The 19,683-nt window shown below is 41.1% G+C and overlaps 2 long non-coding RNA genes across 20 annotated transcripts in view; one reads left to right on the top strand and one right to left on the bottom strand.

Moving 5' to 3' along the window:
* Positions 1 to 19,683, bottom strand: part of LOC147757500 (uncharacterized) — a 155,852-nt gene that overhangs the window by 22,656 nt on the left and 113,513 nt on the right. The gene's annotated exons all lie outside the window — the stretch shown is intronic.
* The window catches only part of LOC111244931 (uncharacterized), a 62,007-nt gene continuing 43,543 nt past the window's right edge, over positions 1,220 to 19,683 (top strand). For 3 of the 19 annotated variants that reach the window (XR_015321222.1, XR_015321221.1, XR_015321220.1), the window contains exon 1: positions 1,220 to 2,130. This is a non-coding gene — a long non-coding RNA (uncharacterized LOC111244931). Of the gene's footprint in view, positions 2,131 to 3,259; positions 4,013 to 19,683 lie in introns of those variants that run through there. The other 16 variants (XR_015321231.1, XR_015321230.1, XR_015321224.1 and 13 more) reach the window with 12 other exon arrangements.

Raw genomic sequence — 19,683 nt, 5'->3', positions numbered from 1 at the left:
AACTTCTTTAGTTATCTTCCACTCGTGAGATGTCAATATCTGAATTTCTTTCGGAACCCAAAATGCTGCCGTTTCAAAAGTAAACCGGACAGCGAAACGAGTCATTATTTCAAAAGGCCATCGAATAGAGTTCGATTTCCCTCCATTACTTCCTTACAGCAGCCTGAAACGAAAGTGAAGATGTTCATGTCGATAGCTCAGTTTGTGCCTCTCAGGCTACCAAAAAACAGCGTTAAGAAAGAAAAGGATATAAAACTCCTTAGAGTGTAGTTTTTCCTATAACAGGTTGTTCGCTAAAAGACAAAGCTTTTCGTTTTTGAACATCCACAGATGACGGTCGGACAGAAAGCTGGTAAAGGAAAAGGGTAATGCAGGCGAGTATTAACCAATAAAGAGCCATCTTAACATATCTTATGGAAGTAGAAGAGCATACCAATGACAAACGAAGCATAAAAAATACACACTGTGTCTCTCATTTTTGTGTTTCAACATTCAATACAGTATAGGCTCAACATACATCCCTTATAGATAACTGTGATAATTCCAAACGCATTATAGGTTACAAAGATTTCGGCATTACTTTTTTCACGTTAAAAAGCACCGAATACCGTATAGTGTGTATATACTGTTATTATATTAGATACTTTATGCGTATCTACGTGCGAAAACGCAAAGATCACGTTTCATCTAGCAGTAGATGTGACAAAAAGGTCACCCCTTGGGATCGTTCCACTAACTGGTGAGTAAGTCACAAATTTCCTTTTGCCGTGTCTAGTGACCCGCTCTCTCTATCTGAGTTTTTTTCTTCACAACGCCGACTTTCCAACTAGCCTTTTCCCCTCCGAGGTCTTCTTTGAGTTTCGCTTGTGGGAATCACGGCTTTCGTATTGCAACATTGTACGCCCGCCAGCTCATTTCAAAGGCAAGATTTGGGGTATTCTTCTGCGAACTCAGCGATGGACATCATCTGTTATGAACCCAAAGCAATCGCAGTCGGAAATGTCAGCCACGTTAGGCGGCATTCGACTATTCATTATTGGTTGCATAGATGCTATTTTTTTCATCAAAAGCAGTTGTATCATTCTAGTTGTTGTTCGTACGAGTTCTCCTTTTGCGTCCGGTGCCGTTGTCGTTGATATTGATGTACCTCACGCGTTCCTTTTAAAAGACGATGAAGAGCATGCAGGGATTAAACATTCCGGCAGCTAAAAGACTAGATAGCAGCATGTCTATACTCTGCAACGCACTGGTGAGAAAAGAATGGCTATCCTCTCCTACTCCTCCCTCGACAACAGTAAGTAAGAGTAGCCAAAGGATTCTAGTTGGCAATCGTTTTGCACGCTGTAACTCTTATAGGCTCGTGGCTGCTTCTTTCCCTACGACGACAGCGGTGGTGACGGCTAGTTCGTAGAGACGTTGATGCCTTTATTCTTATTCGTGTTCCTTCTCCTGCTTCTTTTCCGTGATGTTACAGTGTGCCGATGTTCGCAGTATTGACAGCCCAGCCGCTTCTATTGTTTCTTTTCTGCAGCCGTTTCTCAACACTGGAAATATTTGGAGTGTATTCGGTATTCTAAGTCACCTGACTTCTTCCCGTCCCCCCGAATTTTCCTTTTTTTTTTTTTGAGTTATCTACTATCAGCAGCCGTTCTCCTACTCACATCGGGATAGCCGTAGTGTACTATAACTACAACGAGCACCGTTATACTATCAGTACGCGTTATCGGAGTACTTATGCAGATATTTACCCCTAGCATGTTGCAACGAGACAAACCATTATTACTATGAACATTTTCGACGGGGGCAGGGGCGAATGCAGAAGCAATTGCGGCAGCGATAGTGGCGAAAAGGGCTAGATGAAACGGGAACGAAATCGTACGTCAAACACAATGAATATGCGAGAAAAAGGCAAAGCCTTGTAACGGTGATTGTGGCAACTGTATTGGTGATTGTGCCGATGACGATGGTAAACAATTGTGTGACTGAATATTTCCCTTAGCCGGGAAAATAACATGGATAAAAAAAGCGAGGGAATAAGTTGATGTGTGATAATGCTTCGATTGGCCAATAGTCGATAACAGCGAGAAGATTCATGTATGGGGACGAAACGCGATGGTGATGATGCCGATGGTAAGAATGACATACGCTACCAGTACAATTTGCCGTGTTATCGCAAAAAAAAGATCTATCAAGATTTTGGAAGTGATTTAATACGCATCCGGATGCTGCGTATTTTTTGAGAGCGATGCGTGCATACAAATATGTATTTTTTTTTTTGCGTTTACTAGAACACGTGTAGATATGCCTGAGGATATATATGTTGGGGCTGTGTTCTGGCGAGTTTGAAAGTGTTTTGTGCCAATGACACAGCTGCCATCAAGCTGTGTATCCTGTAATAAATGAACTAGCCTTTCATAACACGGATCTCACGTATGCATATCCTTTGAGAAGCGGCTGGTTTCACAAAAACCCAGTTAGAATTGAATCGAGTTAACATTTGGCTTTTGTACCATAGATTTTCGATATTCGTTGGTCAAAATATGTGGGAGGCCTTCAAAGATCTTTGGACACTACGAAATTTGGATCTCCGTGCGGCATAGTTTCACTTAGAATAAGATCGTACATACATAATGGATAATACATAATGGGCTATGTCGCCTTCTCTATTTAATCTAATTTAAACATTTTGTTGACGATCTAAAGCATATGCCTTCTTCTGGTATTCATCGCTCCATAGTAGCTAACACAGGAAGAGACTTACAAGCAGCTAGGTATTTCGAGATGATAGGAAACGATGACGAAGTTTCAAAATAGAATTTCTGACACCATGATGCGGTCCCTGTACGAAGCCCTCGAAATTACTTACTTGTTGTTATATTAACGTAATATTTAACTGCTATAATATCAACTTATTGGCGATGTTCAGAGTTTCGAAATAGTCAGAGTCAATTGCTCAGATCAGATCCAAGGCAGGGAAGGCTTCTCCTTTTTTCATATTCTGCTGAACTTCTTTTGTTACAGATAATATAATCGATTTTTAACTGGTTTGCCGTGTTTTACTATTATGTTGCAGTCTAGGAATGCCTACTTGCAACAGTACATTGACATAGAGGACCATTATCTTTAACAACAAAGTTGTTCAAGATAATGGTCAAGACCAATTGAAAACTTGCTCTACATAAAATTATATCTATGGTATATAATGATAATATGTAGTAAAGTCGTAATAAAAAATACGTAGTATTTTTTTTATTTTCAGCTTTTAACAGCTATTACAAGTATCGGGCAGAAAGTATCGGACGCCTTCAGATGGTCGTTTAGGAGGCGGTCGGTCGGTTGGTTGGTCCTATGATTGGTTGGACTATCAATTGTAAAATAGGACAAGTGATTTGGCGTAAAACAAGTATCCTTTATGAAAATTATTATTTGAAATTGCGCTCTTATCAGCACAGTAAATACACAGAGAGGAACGAAAGCACATATGTATATAAAGTAGATGGTCAACACGAAGATCCGTTTTTTTGCATATACATGTCAATGAGCCTGTTTAAGCAACCCCAGTGTTCTAAAATTCTACGAAACGCACAACGAAATTAGGTAAACAAAGAGTATATACACTAATTTGAAACGATGGATATGTTTTAGGAATGTACCGTTTCGTCGTAATACCTCGCGCTTAGTATACAGGTGAAGTATACAGGGTCTGTAAGGATCTTATTTGCACCTATATCCTACTTAATGGAATTCCTATACATGCTTCTTCCACTGCCAGTCAGTGGTAAAACAACAACTGCCTATGCACTGCCATCAACTACAAGGTGAGCGAGTCGTGTCAACGGGAAGCTCGTCCTTAGACTAGCCACGATAGGGACACGATGACAGCCGCCACACTATAGACCAAGAATCGACGCACGCTGGATTTACACCGACAACCATCTCATTAAGCCAAAGCCTCTGTTTGTTAAGTGACCCCATACAAGTAAATAAAGAAGTGAACCTCATAAGATTTATACGTTTGCCGGTCTGTATACTTATATTACATTGCATCTATGAAATTTTCCCTAAGAAAACAATCGAAATACGCTTTATTTAAAGGGGAGAAAATAAAATGCGATCAGAAGGTGGTGTAGTCATGTGATGACGGAAACTGATTGAAGTTAAATTTCTGTTGATCAGTTGTATGTTATTATGTTGAAATATAAATGCTACAGTATTGTCTATAAATACCGTATAGAAATCGTTATATACGGTAATGCATAAATTACCGTACCACCTGCAACGATATCTATGTAAACAGTCTCTCTACTAGCGCGAATTTCACCCCAATAGAGGGGATGACTCAGTCGCTCTAAAGGAGGTAAGAGTATGTGACTCTTTAACCGCTGCGACCGAGCTCAGCCAAATATCGACAATTTCCTGGCTATACACTTTAAAATATAATCATTGAGTCTCCAAAAGATAAGAAAGTTTTTTTTCTCCAAGTTACAGAAGTTCACGTTGATAATATTTAAGTTTCGTCGTGTGCTATTCACCTGGTTTTACGGGAGCTATGGAACTGTATTCGAACTGCTATATTGCCCATATAGTTCCATATACATATTCCGATAGTCATTACATGTGACTGACGACTGCTCCTTCGGAACAACTGCACCGCTTGCAATCGTTAGAGCTGAAATCATCTTAAAAGTGATAAATAAACCGTGTTTTTTGCAGCCATATATTATAAATAAATCTTTCTTGAGAATAAGTGCTCTTGTCCCCTTTCGCCTGCGATCCTTCTACAAGTCCCGACAAACGTAGGCCATCTCTTCTCCTCGATATTTAAGGCGGTACTTTCCACATGGCCATGAATTATAGACAATCCGGCATGCTCATTTGCCAATTTAGCGGCAAACTGCTCTCTATCTTCCGCTAAGAAACTACTGAACAGTAAAATAAAACAGGAATTTCTGTACTTTGTTCGGATTAAAACTGCTTGCGGAAATACTCTCCTGGCGCTTCTGATCTAAGAGAACTGGTGTCATCAGTAGAAAGTACCTGTGGCCAAATATTGCTACGATAGCAATCTTCTGCTGTCGCAGTTTTGAGTAGATTTATACATACAGATGTAATGGGAAAAATCCTTTGCGTAAACGAGCGGAGGGAAAACTACATAATTTTTGCTTAACAAGCGCTAAATAGACAACTGTGATTTGTTTCTTTTTGTGCTTTGGAAAGTTACTACTCATCGGACAGAAGTGTTTTGGAGCATGGTCCGCTTTAGGTTAAAGTTACAATACAGGCACGACTTCGAGTCATATTTTTGGTCGTAGACAATTGACTTTTCATAAACTTCCAAACTTTGAAAACTCGATGAAGAGAACGGCGCCTATACATATTCTATATGAAGAACCTCGCATATCAGTTAATGATATGATCTGACGGTAAATACTCCTGCTCAACTCAATAAACCGTGATACGTATATGTTTTATCGGGAAGCTAAAAGTCTTAGAGAATCGTCATCAGAGGTTTTTATTGTATATCATTTCGTTAGTAAATAGCGTTAATAAAGCAACCCTTATTGTTATGACCATATACCTGCACATATAGAACTCCTGAGGTGTTTAGCTGCATCGAACTTCGCATACTGTTTCGTTGCTTACGAAATTTTTCGAGGATTTAAAAACGCACATCTAACTAGTCCAATTTTCCCCATTTACGTTTTCCATCACTAGGTACCTTAGCGTATAGCCGTTCTAGGTTTTTGCTGGCTTTATTTACTAAGCATGGTTTCTATATAGTCGGACATGGTTGTGTTTTCTGTTTGATCAATTACCTCTGCGCACCAAAAGGATTATATGCTTCGTGTTGCATCGTTGTTGATATCGCTATCGATATCATTTTTCCCCTGTCAGTGTTGTCGGAATAAATGCTACTAGGGCCTTTTACAAACAATGGTCTCATTCCGCATCATTGAGTCGAGCATTGTACCTACATAGCGAAAAATTATTCCGATTGATATCCAATCAAGAGACCTCGAAAGTCTCAGGCACTAAACGACCTCAACATTAATTGGTAAGGTTTAAGACTGCTTATCATAGCCGACTGTTTCAGGAATCGATAAAGGGCTAGATCTTGAACGTACAGAAGCGCTTCTATAAGCACACCTGACCCCGGTCAACGAGCCGATGATGATTTAAACGGTAATAGGTCAGGGGAAATCTATTTTTCAACCTGAGCACATACTATGACGTGCCACATAGGCCCTATCGACAAGGGAAGTGGCACAATTACTGGATTGCTTAGCCGACAACACGCAACGATCGTGTCTGCAGTTGTTAGCAGGCTATAGCTATCTGATGCAGAAGAGACGTACTTTCGATCAAAATAATGTTACATTAGAATGTTCCGTGTTTATGTCTGTGATATACATGGTAGAAGCTCCATGACGCTAAAATCGATTTGAAAACCCTCACACTTCTCTTGCCGATTGTAACACCACTCTACATGAATACTATTTAACACATGAGCCGTACAAATCTTGCTCAAGCGTATTATTTTCTAGACTTAAATATGATATTTTCATCAATGAGATCTATGCAGTATATACGTAGTAAAGTGACAGCGAGTTCCAAACAAATTACAAGCGACCTGTTCTATTACAGTTTGCCCTGTAACGATAATAATAATAACAACACCATTAAAGAGAGTTGAAACCTCAATAAATTGCCTCAGCTCGAAGGCTTAGAATTGGCTGGATCGCCTTTCTGTGATGCCAGAGTCGTTATTTGGTGGAAGGGAAACTTCCATCGGCTGGCGCATTCGACCCTGGCGGCGCAAAAGTATACAAGTACGAACGTACGGTTGTACTCGTTTCATGCTTCACCGTGACTCGGTCTTCAACGGATCTTCCTATCTATCGAAGGCACGAACGATTAGATGTGTTCGAAAAATGATTGCAACTGGACGCAAAAGCTAACCAAAATTCAATGTTTCCTCGGAACATGTTCTGTCAGTATCTTGTTCGCTTGATTTGGATATGTCTTTGCATAACACAGATGGTTAATATAGATATGGACAAGAAGAGGTCGAAGCAAATGATCTTAGAGCTTTTCTTCCTCTACATACAATCTGCAGCTTTCGGCTTTACATTTTTCACCTAGCGAAACGCGCGCCCTTCAGAAAAGGGAGGAAAACGAAGGCATGACCAGTTTACGTTCTAAAAATGTAGTAAAAAAAAGGCAGACTGCTATTATGAGTGTTGTTCCTAGCAAACAAAAGCACAAAAATGGTTAGTATTTCACTAAAGAGAAATTGTATCACTCCGACCTAACAGACTTGAGGGTCGTACGTAATTTGCTATCGTATTTTTTTACACTTGTACAGTGCATAGACATAGCAATATCTCGCACATAGGTATGAAAATGGTCTAGAATAACGAGTTAGAATGTCCTTCAAGAAATTTTCGTATCGCTCGCTTATCTCTTCATTTTGCCAAATTCATCGCACAGAGAACGACAGAATTCCGCATATAAATTTGGATAGTGCGAGATGACTAATGACTAGTAGCTCGCCACCAATACATAGCCATAACCTATCACCCTCCCAATGGAGAGGGAGCCTCAAATGAGTTAGAATCGTGCGTAAAAAGAATGAGTAGCGTCGTCACGCAAGGAACGTCTTAGATTACCAGCATATTTTGCTAAACGACGGATCGGCCTACAACTAGGCCAGTGTGGCCCGTAACCACATTGCATTGTTCAGCAGCTCTGCTAGCTGACGCAGGTTACTTTGTTAGGTTTGCGGCAGAGTGTCTTAATCCTATATGGAAACAAGGTTTATTCGCTCCTCTTCAGGCAAGCAGCTCCAGTGGCAGTTATGGGACAAACCGGTATCTTAGTGTCAGCATTGGTTTGTTTTGGGCAAACTGGCTAATTCGTTCATTCACTCAGTTGCTGAGATTGCGCCTTCGTTTGGCGGTGATGGTCCTTATGCCTCCAGCGGTTCTGCGTTGACCCCTCCACCCTTGCATGCATTCCCGCCAGTATTACGGCAGGACGAGGGAACGAAGTGCGGACGCTAAAGTGGGCCCAGCAGCGACCTTTTCCAATAACCATGTCGCCCTCTCCGCCCGTCCTCTTCTTTTGCTGCTTCTTCTTTAGCTGCTGTTGTGAACAGTACAGCCGTTACTACCGCCATCGCTGCTGCTTCTTGAGACCTTCCTTCTACCAGCTGTAAGAAACACGTGAAGGAAGGTGGCTGAAGTGGCCCCTTGTCACCTTATTCGCCTGTTTATCTTGCTTGCCGTTAGCTGGATCTTACGTTGCGCACAAATCAATACTCCGTCTGGTCAAGCGAAAATCGCCAATTGCGAAAATAACCCAAAAGACTGAAGAAGAGGCGCCTGTTTCTCTCTTTCGCGGACGAACGAGCAGACAAACGCCAAGAACCAAGAGGACTCACACTGCAACACGCCTCGCCGTCGATTCGCACTTACGTGCCCGGGCTTCCACGTGCGCCTGGCGAGCGTAGAGAGCCCATCTGAACGGAACATCTTCTGATTGTCGAGTGGGTCGTTTTGTCCCTGTAGACGCTGTAGATTGGTAAAGTAACAACCAAAGATATAGAATATAGTGCATGTCAATAATCGACCTTATAGAAGAAAGCACAGTTAGTACGCACCAAACGTTTCTGCATGGCCGACCCGGTAGGGCTTGTCGCTTGGTTCGTACCCATCTGCCGCTTGGTTATCTATCCTACTCAATAGCGGATACTGAACAACTAAACTAAGGACGGATTTAGGACGTGGGCACAACCAGTCAGATTACAACGACAACAGTTAGCATTTTACTTTCTCTGCCAATGATAACCACAGTTGCAATAGCGACCACTGTAACAAGTGGCAATACAACATGTTGCTTTGTTGATCTGTTTTTCTTTTGCGTATGTGTCTAGCATTACTAACTACTTATCAAGTCCTCGGACTCACCTATTTCTAGGTATAGCATCAAAGACTTGTCCCATTATGAGTCTAACAGGAGTGGATCTTGGTGGACCTAGCTGAGAACCTATGATAGAACCACACAATTAGTTGTTATCCTTCATTTCTGTATCTTTCTGATTATTGATGCTTAGTAATCTTTTTGCCAATGCAAAGATTCAGATCGGCGTGGTGAAATGTCTGTTACCATAGCTATGTACTTGAAGAGATACGCGTCTGCTGCCACCTTCGTTGTGGTATCTGGTGTTTCGCGGGATACAGCTGGTCCTGAAAAAATAGTGGTGTATCTTTTCTATATTCACTTAAAGCTATGATTCCTGTAAATGCATAGATACTTCCTGTACGCACTGATCATATCTAAGTGGTTATCTGGCTGTACATTGTAATATGCCGGTTTTTTGTGTATTGCAGAATCCTATATGTTAAAGAGAGTCTATGCCGTAAAAAAAGAATCCAATCCAAAAATTGGTTGCTTTTCTAGCGAAGACCTGTCGAATGTTTACATGCTAACTGACTGACTGACGGGTAGATTGTTCATTTAGTCTCTTTTTTTTCTTATGAATACTTATTTTTTACGCCTGATGTATTCACTGTGTGAGCAGCAGAACCAAAGCGCCGTAATGCGGTCATGTAGTCATTGAAAAGAGATAGTATAAAGGCCCATTTTTGACCAACAAGCGTGGAGGAGGCTTGTCCAACCAAGCGTAGTAATACCGAGCCTCCCAACGTCATCGTAAATTTCTACCGTTTATTTAGGTCTTGGCGTCTTTAAATATGTGAAACATCAAGGTAGTTGTTATGCCTTTCAGTTTTCAGCCCACATAAGTAATCCATTTCCGGTGAGAACCACTATAAACCTAGAGTTTTTTATGCCGTGAATTCAGCGGTAACGACGGCCATGTTGAGAGAACGTCACCTATTTTTTTTACTTATGTTAGTAGGCATAAATATCTCATATGTGAGTGAATATAGACACCGAAAGTTTATGCAATTTACCATTTGCAAACTTCAACATGTCGAGCCGCTTGATCAAGAGACTGCTTATGTGAACTTGTTGTCTGAAGTGCTTAAGCTTGGTTTGAGTGAGGATGTCTGCTGTCTTGCCGGTATAGGCTGTTTGGAAAATGCACTGCCTAACCAACGTAACGGGATAATGATACACTAAAGACAAGACATGTTTGAATAGCCGCAGTTGGCATTCCTGTTTGCCCTCTGTTGACGGCAACGTGACAGCAGCAACGTTATCGTTTTGACGAACTAAAGTTCTCCCGTCTCTTTCAGATTCACATGTATACGCGAACCGCCTTTCTTGCGCAAATGGCATGGAAAATACTCTTCCATAACTTCCTTCCGCATCGTATGAGCAGTACTCGTCCAGTAAGCTGTTTCGTCGTTGTCGGACGTGGTGCGCGCTGCAGACGCATATACTGAAAAAGTTTTCTGCTGTAATCGCTTGCTTCGTCGCAAGTTTCGTTCTCCGCCATCTACAAATTAGATGGGGTCTGAGCAGAACAAGGCCATCATACGCGACCTCGCGAAAGTATCTGACCTAGTAGTCTCGAGCTTCGCCAGCAGCCGAGCCTCTCAAACAGAGGGCCAACGAGGTACCGAGCTTCAATGAATGGTACTCTGTTCACGGTACGACAGGGGGCAAGAGACAGTCAAGGCAAACCTGTGGTGCGAAATCCGGTTAGGGTTAAGTCACATCATTCATCACAAGGAAATCCTTTGGTTCAGTAAGGTTTGTTCGTTGTCGACGCCTTCGTTTCTGAGGAGTTTTGTAATTAACTGCTAATATTCCACTTCTCACTTCGCTCCCTACTTAGCAAAAGGTTTGATAATGCGCAGTCAATCGAAGTGGGTCCGGTGACGTCTCAGGCAGCAAGAAACTGGCTGAGGCGGCAGTCTTCAGCCGGCTGGGAGGAACATACCCCGCCCAGAACAAATGTGTCGGTTTCCTTTCCGGGACCATGAAATACGTTTACCCTTACGTTCACGATTTGCATAAGGGGTGCTGCGGCCGCTGCCGCCAGTTCCGGTACTGCCGCGCAAGCGTGATTTGTAAACCAATAATGAAAAGCCCCATCTGAACCTGTATGAGAGTGCACTTTGCGCATATTCCCATATCAGTAAATGTTAAAATCGTCTATCTATGGGAAAGCTTTCGCGGTGCTTAATCTTCAACTGTATGACCAATGTGTGCATCGAAGCTGCCAAACGGTTGACGATGTGACAAAATACATATGTTCACATTACCGCTTGACTTAAAAAACAAGAGCTATACACCCATTGTCTCCTCCGGAATATGAATCGTTTGCCCTAGCAAACAACAGTGATTCGCTACTACGTATAGAATGATCTTAGCTGTCGCGCCTGCCTAGCAAGTTCCTTGTAAAGGTATACACTCGCGTACGTACAATACACAGACAGCGAGAAAATCGAGTACATTTAAGTACTTTCAATACTACGTGAAGTTTCGGTTCGTTTTAGGTAAGGTAGTAGATATATTGGAGGAAATGGTTCTTCATCATATCTCTGTTGAAACATACACACACCGCGAATTCAAATGTTAAACGAGACTATCTGTAGTAATCGTAACGCTTCTGGAGATAAGCGACCTTTCTATAATGCTAATGTCTGTATCCTGCTTTTTGCCGTGAGGTAGTTACTTAAAAATTCGAATCATATTATTACCATGCACGTCATATAATGTCTAAAGTAACAGCAGTGACAATCGTTCCCGCATAAAATAAATATTCACACAACCGCAACATTGATATCTGTCGTTACTGTCGTCCTTGGGTGGCGTCTGTTTTTACCTAGACGGGTTTCAAAATCATGGTAGCCATAAGAATGTCTAGCCGGTCGAAACGGTAAAAGAGAAATGACAAAAAGAAACGCCAGCTAGGCTGGCCGGCATTTCTAAATTCTGTACTTTGTTAATCTCACCAGAAGGTGTCTATGTGTGTTCGTGGTTAATAGACTCCGTCCATAATTCTTTTTCCAAGCCCCTTGTACTTTTTTTTTTGTCTCTGCGACAGACAACAAAATCATACGCATATATCCGTCCCATTTTATAGCCCAACGACTTCGCAGAGCTACCCACTAAAAATTTCAGCCATCTCATTCAAAAACTCAGAAACCAACATTGTTCCCCAGCGAATCTTCTATTTCTGCTGCTAATGCTCCTTGCGCTTATTTAGTGTCGGATCAGAACAATTCAGCCGACTTCAAGTCCCTCCTGGAGCTTTGCTGGCCAGTCAGGACCAGGGGGCAGAAACGTCAGAAAGTAAAAGCTCTAGCGCCAGCTAAATGGTTTGCTCGCTCGCTCGCTCGCTCGCCGCCTTTTTGTCCGTGGCCTGTTGCTGCTGATTTAATTGTTGTCGTTTCATTATCCTCTTTATTCTGGACGTTTTATTTCTCCTTTTCTTCCGTCAATACCTTTTTTTCATTTCTATTCTATATTTGCTTTCGCATCGGTGGACCCCTTCTCGAACGCGATGCGTTTTCTGCGTCGTGTTTTTTCTTCAGTTACCTTTATTTTCCTGGGTCTGGTCCTCGGCATACCTCGGATTTGAAAAGTGAGTAAAAAATGGAAACGATACTACCTCAAAATTCACTCAAACTCGATATTTTCTATATGCACTGTTCTAGGTGTCGCTGCAGCCTTTGTAACCTGAAAGCTATTGTAGCAAGTAACAATCCGATAGCTAAGCGCTAGAGGCCGGCGGATATGCGAGCTTAATTCTCCCGTCACCGATGACTTCATCAACACGTATTCTTATATCATCATACACACGCACCGTTAATCGATGCATCAGTTTCAATTCTCAAGAGCAGTATCTGAACAGAAGATACACCTCGTTAGGCGCTATGTGGGCCACTAAAATAAACGGGCAGAAAGGCAAGAAGATTTAAGCTGCACAGATTGATAAATCCGAAAGTGACAGGGCAAAGTTACCTCTTGGGGTAGGGGCGAAATGCAACACGGCTCTCAACTAATGGCCACCATTTGTCGATTGGGCTTTGAATATATATGGTAAACTCGTTTGACCGAGACAGTGCACTTAAATGTGGGCGACACCAGCTGAAACTGAAAAAAAAAAGTTTCTCTGTTTTTGCGTTGCTTTTTTTTTAAGTTGCTAGTGAGGATTCTTGAAATAGCAATGCAGTGAACGTAGCAGTAAACGAGACGTATACAAAAAATACGCTGGTATACTATCGTCAATCGTTTGTGAGCAATACGCGATAAGCAAGGGGACCATATACCACCATGGGAACATAACAAAATAGAATCGAACACAGAACCATCGTTTTAAATAGGTAAAAAGACAGTGATCGCCGGTGACACAGTGAGTCGAAGTTTCTCTCTCGGGAGAGCGGAAACGGTATACATAGCTTCTGTTGTTCAGATTTGGTCAAACATTATCGATCCCTTCGTTCCATTGCTATCGAACTGTATCTTGCATTGTTTATCCTGTGCACTCTTGGTTGAGTCTTCAATATGCTTTCTTTTATTGTCGCTTTAATTTTCTCAGGCTGATGCCTAGCTTGTCAATAGAAGCAAGCCAGCTCTTTCGGTAATAAAGGACAAATTTTTCGTAGCGGAAACCAATGCGTAGGTTTCGGAATTTTCGCCAAAATTAGCTACTGTCCAGTTTTTCCTTCCTGGGGGAACTTCAATTAATTCCTTCGCTTGAAATCAATGATCTACATTATTGCCAGTTTGTAGAATATATATCGTTTGAAGAATTCGTAGAGGACTTTGATGGGATGAGCTAGAAGATCCTCAATAGGAAATCTTTCGGTTTCTTGAAAATTCACTGAAATGCCTTAAAAGCCATTTTTTGATATGTCTAGATATAGGCTTATACACACTTAGACTTATAGCGCTTAGGGCTATTTATGAGATGAAAATATCACCTGACTGGGCTGTCCAGACTAATTTCAACGGTTAGTCTTTTTAAGACCTTTGAACTTTTTAGTCCTTTTGAGGCCGTGCATTTTTGACACCGTCGGCCTTCTGTCAGCCTAAAATTTACCCCTTCTTTTTTCTCGTATGTAGCATATTTGAGTGACTCTTTCACGAGTTTGACGCATTCTTACCGTAAAGAAGTTATTTGTGGATTAAAAGAATTGAAACTGATTGATTTGAAACTGTCATCATAGTCGATGGTGGTTCTATTGAGTAAACATCGTAAGGAACAATACTTTTAGCACATATAAGCGATTTTTTTAAAGTGTTTGTTTGTGTCACAAAAAAGTGAGAAACATTCCCAGTTCAAATGTAGCGCTTTGCATCCATCTGCAAGACATTTCGTACGAACGTCGTGAAGAAAAGGGTGACATAAAGGTACGCAGTGGCCAATCCGCGTGTATATAATCACATCTAGGTATAAGTAATTGGTCTATCCTTATATGTCGTTTAGCTGACGACATAACGCAGGAAGCTCGGGCGTTCACAGAGAGCTTTAGTGCACTTTATGATCGAGATCATACTAAGAAGAGTACTTGAAAAATATAGTAAACCTAAAAATACATATTATCTGTATAGTATATAGTAGCACCGAGTATCTATGTTCAGTCTCGTCTCTTGTTGATTACCAAGCTATTTCTACTACATAATTTATAATACGCATGTAATAATGATCGGTTCATTTTGAACCAACGCTGTAGACAGATAACAAAAATCGCTAAATCGAAGCGGCGGTATGTTATGTTGTAACATCTTTTACTTGGAGCTGACCTTTGCCTAACAAATGATCGCTAGCTCGCTAAGCAATTATTCCTTTGCATCAATGTTACTTTAATAATACAGTACCTGAAAGTTCTGCTGTTATAAATATGGATTCTATATGTTATCTTGAGTTTCAGGCGCTCTGCTCAATTATTATTCATGCCCTAAGAATAGGCGCGACACCTTGACCCACAGCCAGCTGTGATCTCTCACCGTATTAGACTTATCAGCTTGTCATAGTAACATAGAAGCCAAATATAGGTTTTTCTTCTGATCACTATTGCAGCGCAGTCGCCGGGCTAGACCCACCCTACCGAATTGGTACGCATATCCTATATATATATATATATATATATATATAAAGAATCAACTAGAATTGTTAGTGAATATTGATCGCAATATATCGGAACACAATTTGGCAAATATTTAGTTTAGCTGTACTTGGTTCTTGGAAGGACCTATCGCCTTCTCTATTTTGGTCAAATCGTACATAACGTAATAATCGTATTCGTGCCCGTGTGAATCCTGATTAGAGCATATCGTAGGACTGCTTATTGATCATCTAACAGGCAGAAAATGTCGAGTTTTTTAAAAAAATTATTCACTATATGTGTTTTACGTTAAGATTGTTTAACGCTCACTTCAAGACATATCGTTGCGGGTCACATGTATGTTTTTTCTACTCGTTTGTTGTTATTTTGGTTGTCCCTAACGTTTTACGCCCAGCAATAATGAGTTCAAAAGAGCGAAAGTATCCAGCGGTGAAGTGTGCTCGCCGTGACGAGGCCAACTATATATCTATCTTCTCATAAACTTCTACTTGATAAGTAGCATTAATTGTAATCGCCAGCAGAGAGGTTGTTTTTTTTTTATTCATTCAGGCGTGCTTTCAATTTTGGCCTACGCGTTTACTTCTGCCGAAAGGTGTACAAGAAGCCTATATACAATTTGTACATGTCATAAAGGAATAACGCAGATCTCGTTCAAAGACCCAAGTGGGCCCTCGAGCGACTTCAAGCGGAGCCGCTATTTGTATACTATAAGACATCGAGTAGGGGGTTATAGTTATGTACAATCTTAGCTATCGTTGTCGACTCGCTTATGACGGGTACTAAAGTTTAAATGTTGTGGAGTCAATCTTGGAGGTTTCCTCAGGACCACTAAGTCAAAAGTGTCGTTCAATGAGAGCTCGGCGTACCGAAAAAGATTCAGCGAAAAAGGTTTGCAAAACAACAAGCAAATTCATAGACTGTTTCTGAAGCGAACCGCTTCTTCCGAGCATCCTTTCGATGTCAAGGAACGACGTATCGAGCCAGTGGGTGCAATTTCGGTCTGCCGAGAGAGCGTTTCCCCGTACGTAAACTATTCGGGCTGAACAATCTTGAGATCCCGCTCGGATTCCTTGAAAAAGGGGCTCCAAGACTTCGGAGCTGCATGGCCACTCGCGAAGAGCGTTTAAGAACGCGGTTAGTAGGCGCGACAGTAAACCAGGACAATGGAAGGGGCTTTGCAAAGTTAGATACGGTGGAGGGATCTTAGTGACGTTAAGATTGTTTTGTATTGCAAGCCAGGCAACAGTGGTGGGAAGCAGAAACAGAATAAAAATACAAAGAACAGTCGAACCAACGAAAGCAGATAAACGCGACTCGCATTGAAGAGGATCAGGAGGAAAAGGAAGACAGAAGGATATCGTTTTTGTTCTCGAATCAAGCTGGCCTTTTCTAAGGACGGCTTGGTTTGGACGCCTTTTGAATTAGTTGGGCGCTCCTGCACCATGAACGCTAACTGTTGCAGCAGCTGGTGCTGACAAAAGAAAACAAACAGATTTCGTCGGGACGAAAAACGGCCTCTTTGTCCGTTTCGGTGCCTCTTCCGGTGGCCATCTTTTCCACTCAAACCATTCGAACAACAATAGCGGTACGCGTACCAGTCAGGCTTAACGATCATGTAACATTCGAGGGTAAGGCTGGTAGCGACGCTGCTTAGCATAGCTGCCAAAAGTCTAACGCCGTATGTTGTTTTCCTTTAGTAGTGTACAAACAGGTTTATAGTGTTGCAGAATTGTATAATTATTATTTTATTCCACATCTGTAATTAACTCGCAAGTATTCGCATGTTAGAAACATGCAGTTCGCTTATTATGAGCTAGAACAGTCTACGATGTTATGTCACGTACATACACACTACAAGCCTACGTTTACAGGTTAGGTGCATACGTCATGTGGTCGTACCACGTGCTAGGTTCAACTACGTCCTAACGCGTACAACACGCCGCTAGAAACTACGTCCAGTATCGGAAACGTTAACGCGTATATGTGTATGTCATCGTGGTGGCTGTCTCTATTGACCGACTTCGCTAGTAGACAATGACACCATTGTTGCGGCCATGTAGGCCTATACAAGTAACAATCACGTTGCAGGGGGCGAGATGATGTCAGCGGGATACTGAATGCGGCCCCGATATTTGCCAACTGGTCCCCGTCGTAGTCATCGCCTATAGATGAGGAGCTGCCGCTGTTGTTTCTAACTAGAAGAATATTTTGACACCTACTCTATATGCTTACATGAACAAATCGATCCTTTACTACACACATATTTCACAGATTATGCAGGCGGACCAACCACTGCAGTCGATGTTCCGTGTGCCTTAATCATATTATACAATGAAATGATGCTATGAATCGTGAATAGATCGCATTGGTTTCATCGGTCAAATCATCACTCGATCGAATATGAGCTCCGTGGGTTAAAGCTCACACCGTGTACATGTAGGAGTCTATTTCGCACCAGAACGAACCCCTCTGATTATACGAAAAATTTCTATTTGCTACAGGCTTACTGATTACGTTACCATATTCGATAAAATAGTGGACTGTTAGAGCATCATAAAGAAACGTCACATAATCTTTGGGAAATTAATATGTGTATTTAGAAAACAGTACTCCTATAAATACGCTGTTACGTGCACCATTTCACTATATCGACAGATACTATCGTGAGCTAACTTGATTTTCATTTACTAGCGCCAGACCATTTTTCCCATTACTTAGAGGAATATTGCTGGAACGCTGTTCCATTCATTGAATTTTGTCTTGTTAATAAACGTAATATATCGGATAGATGTAAGACGGCCGACTGAGAAATCTTCCGATCTGTCCGAACAGGAAAACGATGTAACCGAATGTATCGAGACCAAACAAAGTTATCCACAATACGTTCTGCACGTAAACCAAATGAAAAACACGTATGCTTGAACATCAAATATATATATAGACATATATATATATCCTGATAGTCATTCTGGACCCTGGGAATTGTGTAGCTGCCGAAGTCATTTATTTAACATCGTAATCATGAAATTGTGTTTCGAAAAAAATGAAGGTACTCGCTCAGCAGAGACTTCACCACTAAGGAACAAGTATCGTCGCTATATACACACATATATATATATATATATATGCCCGTCATCGTCAAAATTATGATGGGCATCTGCGAAAAACATGTGAGCTGCAAAAATCAAATTATATTCTTGGCTGTGTAGTGCACCAGCCAGTCTGCAAGATAAGATTTGGTCGAATTGCTGTTGTTGTACCCGCAGCAATATGGCTGCAGCCCTATTTGCGTTTATTTTCATCAAAAACTAACTGGTGATTATCGCATTAGGATCATCCTTCTATTTTTAGAATTTTTCTTTTTATTACGGCCACATTAAAAAAGCGTTGTGTCCGGAAACGAATGTGTAACTTCAACCGATCTACGAGTCGATATTATCTACGAACTTATTTTTCAATAGAAATATGTTGACTTTTCAAACCAGCAGTTGATGTGTTTACAACCTGACTCGTGGCCAACAAATGGCGGAACAGGTGTTCATGGATAGCTATCAAGTTCAACTGAGCAACGAATTAGATCAGTGATTTAGCAAGTTATAACGTACGACGTGATACTACTTGCAAGTATTTCAAGCACAGAAATTAGTGCGGCAAAACAAGAGATTGAAGTCGACGAATTACAATTTTTGCAATCATTGGATAAACGGTTCGTAGGCAAACAAATAGCTGTGACTTATTTAAGTTCACTTGGAAATTATTGTTCAGGGAAGTTAAAAATTTGTCAGCATACTATAGATATGTAGAAAACAGTAGTCTATATAACTCATTCTTCAATACATATTCTTCATTTCGATATGACCAGCCATAGCCTGTTAGAAGCTCGAATAAGCCTCATCCTTCAGGTATTTACGATTCCTTAGGATGCTATTTATCGTAGTGTCGTTTATGTTTTAGTTTATCCTTACCGCCTAACTTACTAAAACCGTATTCAACATTGAGATTTAAATATAGTAATCATTTTTATCAGAGCGACTGTTGCTATATTAGTCGGAAGGCTGTTGTATGAGTTTGGCATACTCAGCAAGCGATAGTTCGCTTACTGCCTCATCCAAGATGATAACAGTTAAAAACACTTGAGGTACAAGTGCTTTTCGTCCCTCCGTGTAACATTGCACCATACTGGCCGACCTTGTCCTGTTGACTCATCGTGTGACATAGCCTGAACACCCCTATGCGCAACAGGAGTCTTCCGACCACCGCTAACTTAAAAATTTTTTTTTGTCACATTTACATATATTTAAAGGATTTAGCAAACCTCCTGTGGAATACTTACACAACTAGCACGTTGGTCCTCATGTACAAAAATCCGTTAAGTCACATAATCTTGTAGGGGTTTTCTCTATTTCGTACATACAATGCCAACTCTGGTTAGTATTTCTAGGCGCAAAAAACAGAAAACGTCGCCTGACGGATTCTCATTGAAGACGTCAGACAATGGTTAATTCCCTACAGGCCCGCATAGCTTCCCAGTTACGTTCTGTATACGTACACAGACGATAGTCCTAACGGATGACATTCACAGATTTGTAACTTAGAAAGGCTAGAAATGATACGTATTATGTTCTATCATATA

Source organism: Varroa destructor, unplaced genomic scaffold, assembly GCF_002443255.2.
Source record: "Varroa destructor unplaced genomic scaffold, Vdes_3.0 BEIS01000002.1, whole genome shotgun sequence".
In the NCBI taxonomy this organism is placed as follows: domain Eukaryota; kingdom Metazoa; phylum Arthropoda; class Arachnida; order Mesostigmata; family Varroidae; genus Varroa; species Varroa destructor.
Note: the sequence above shows the minus strand (reverse complement) of the source record. Positions and strands in the feature narration are given on the sequence as shown.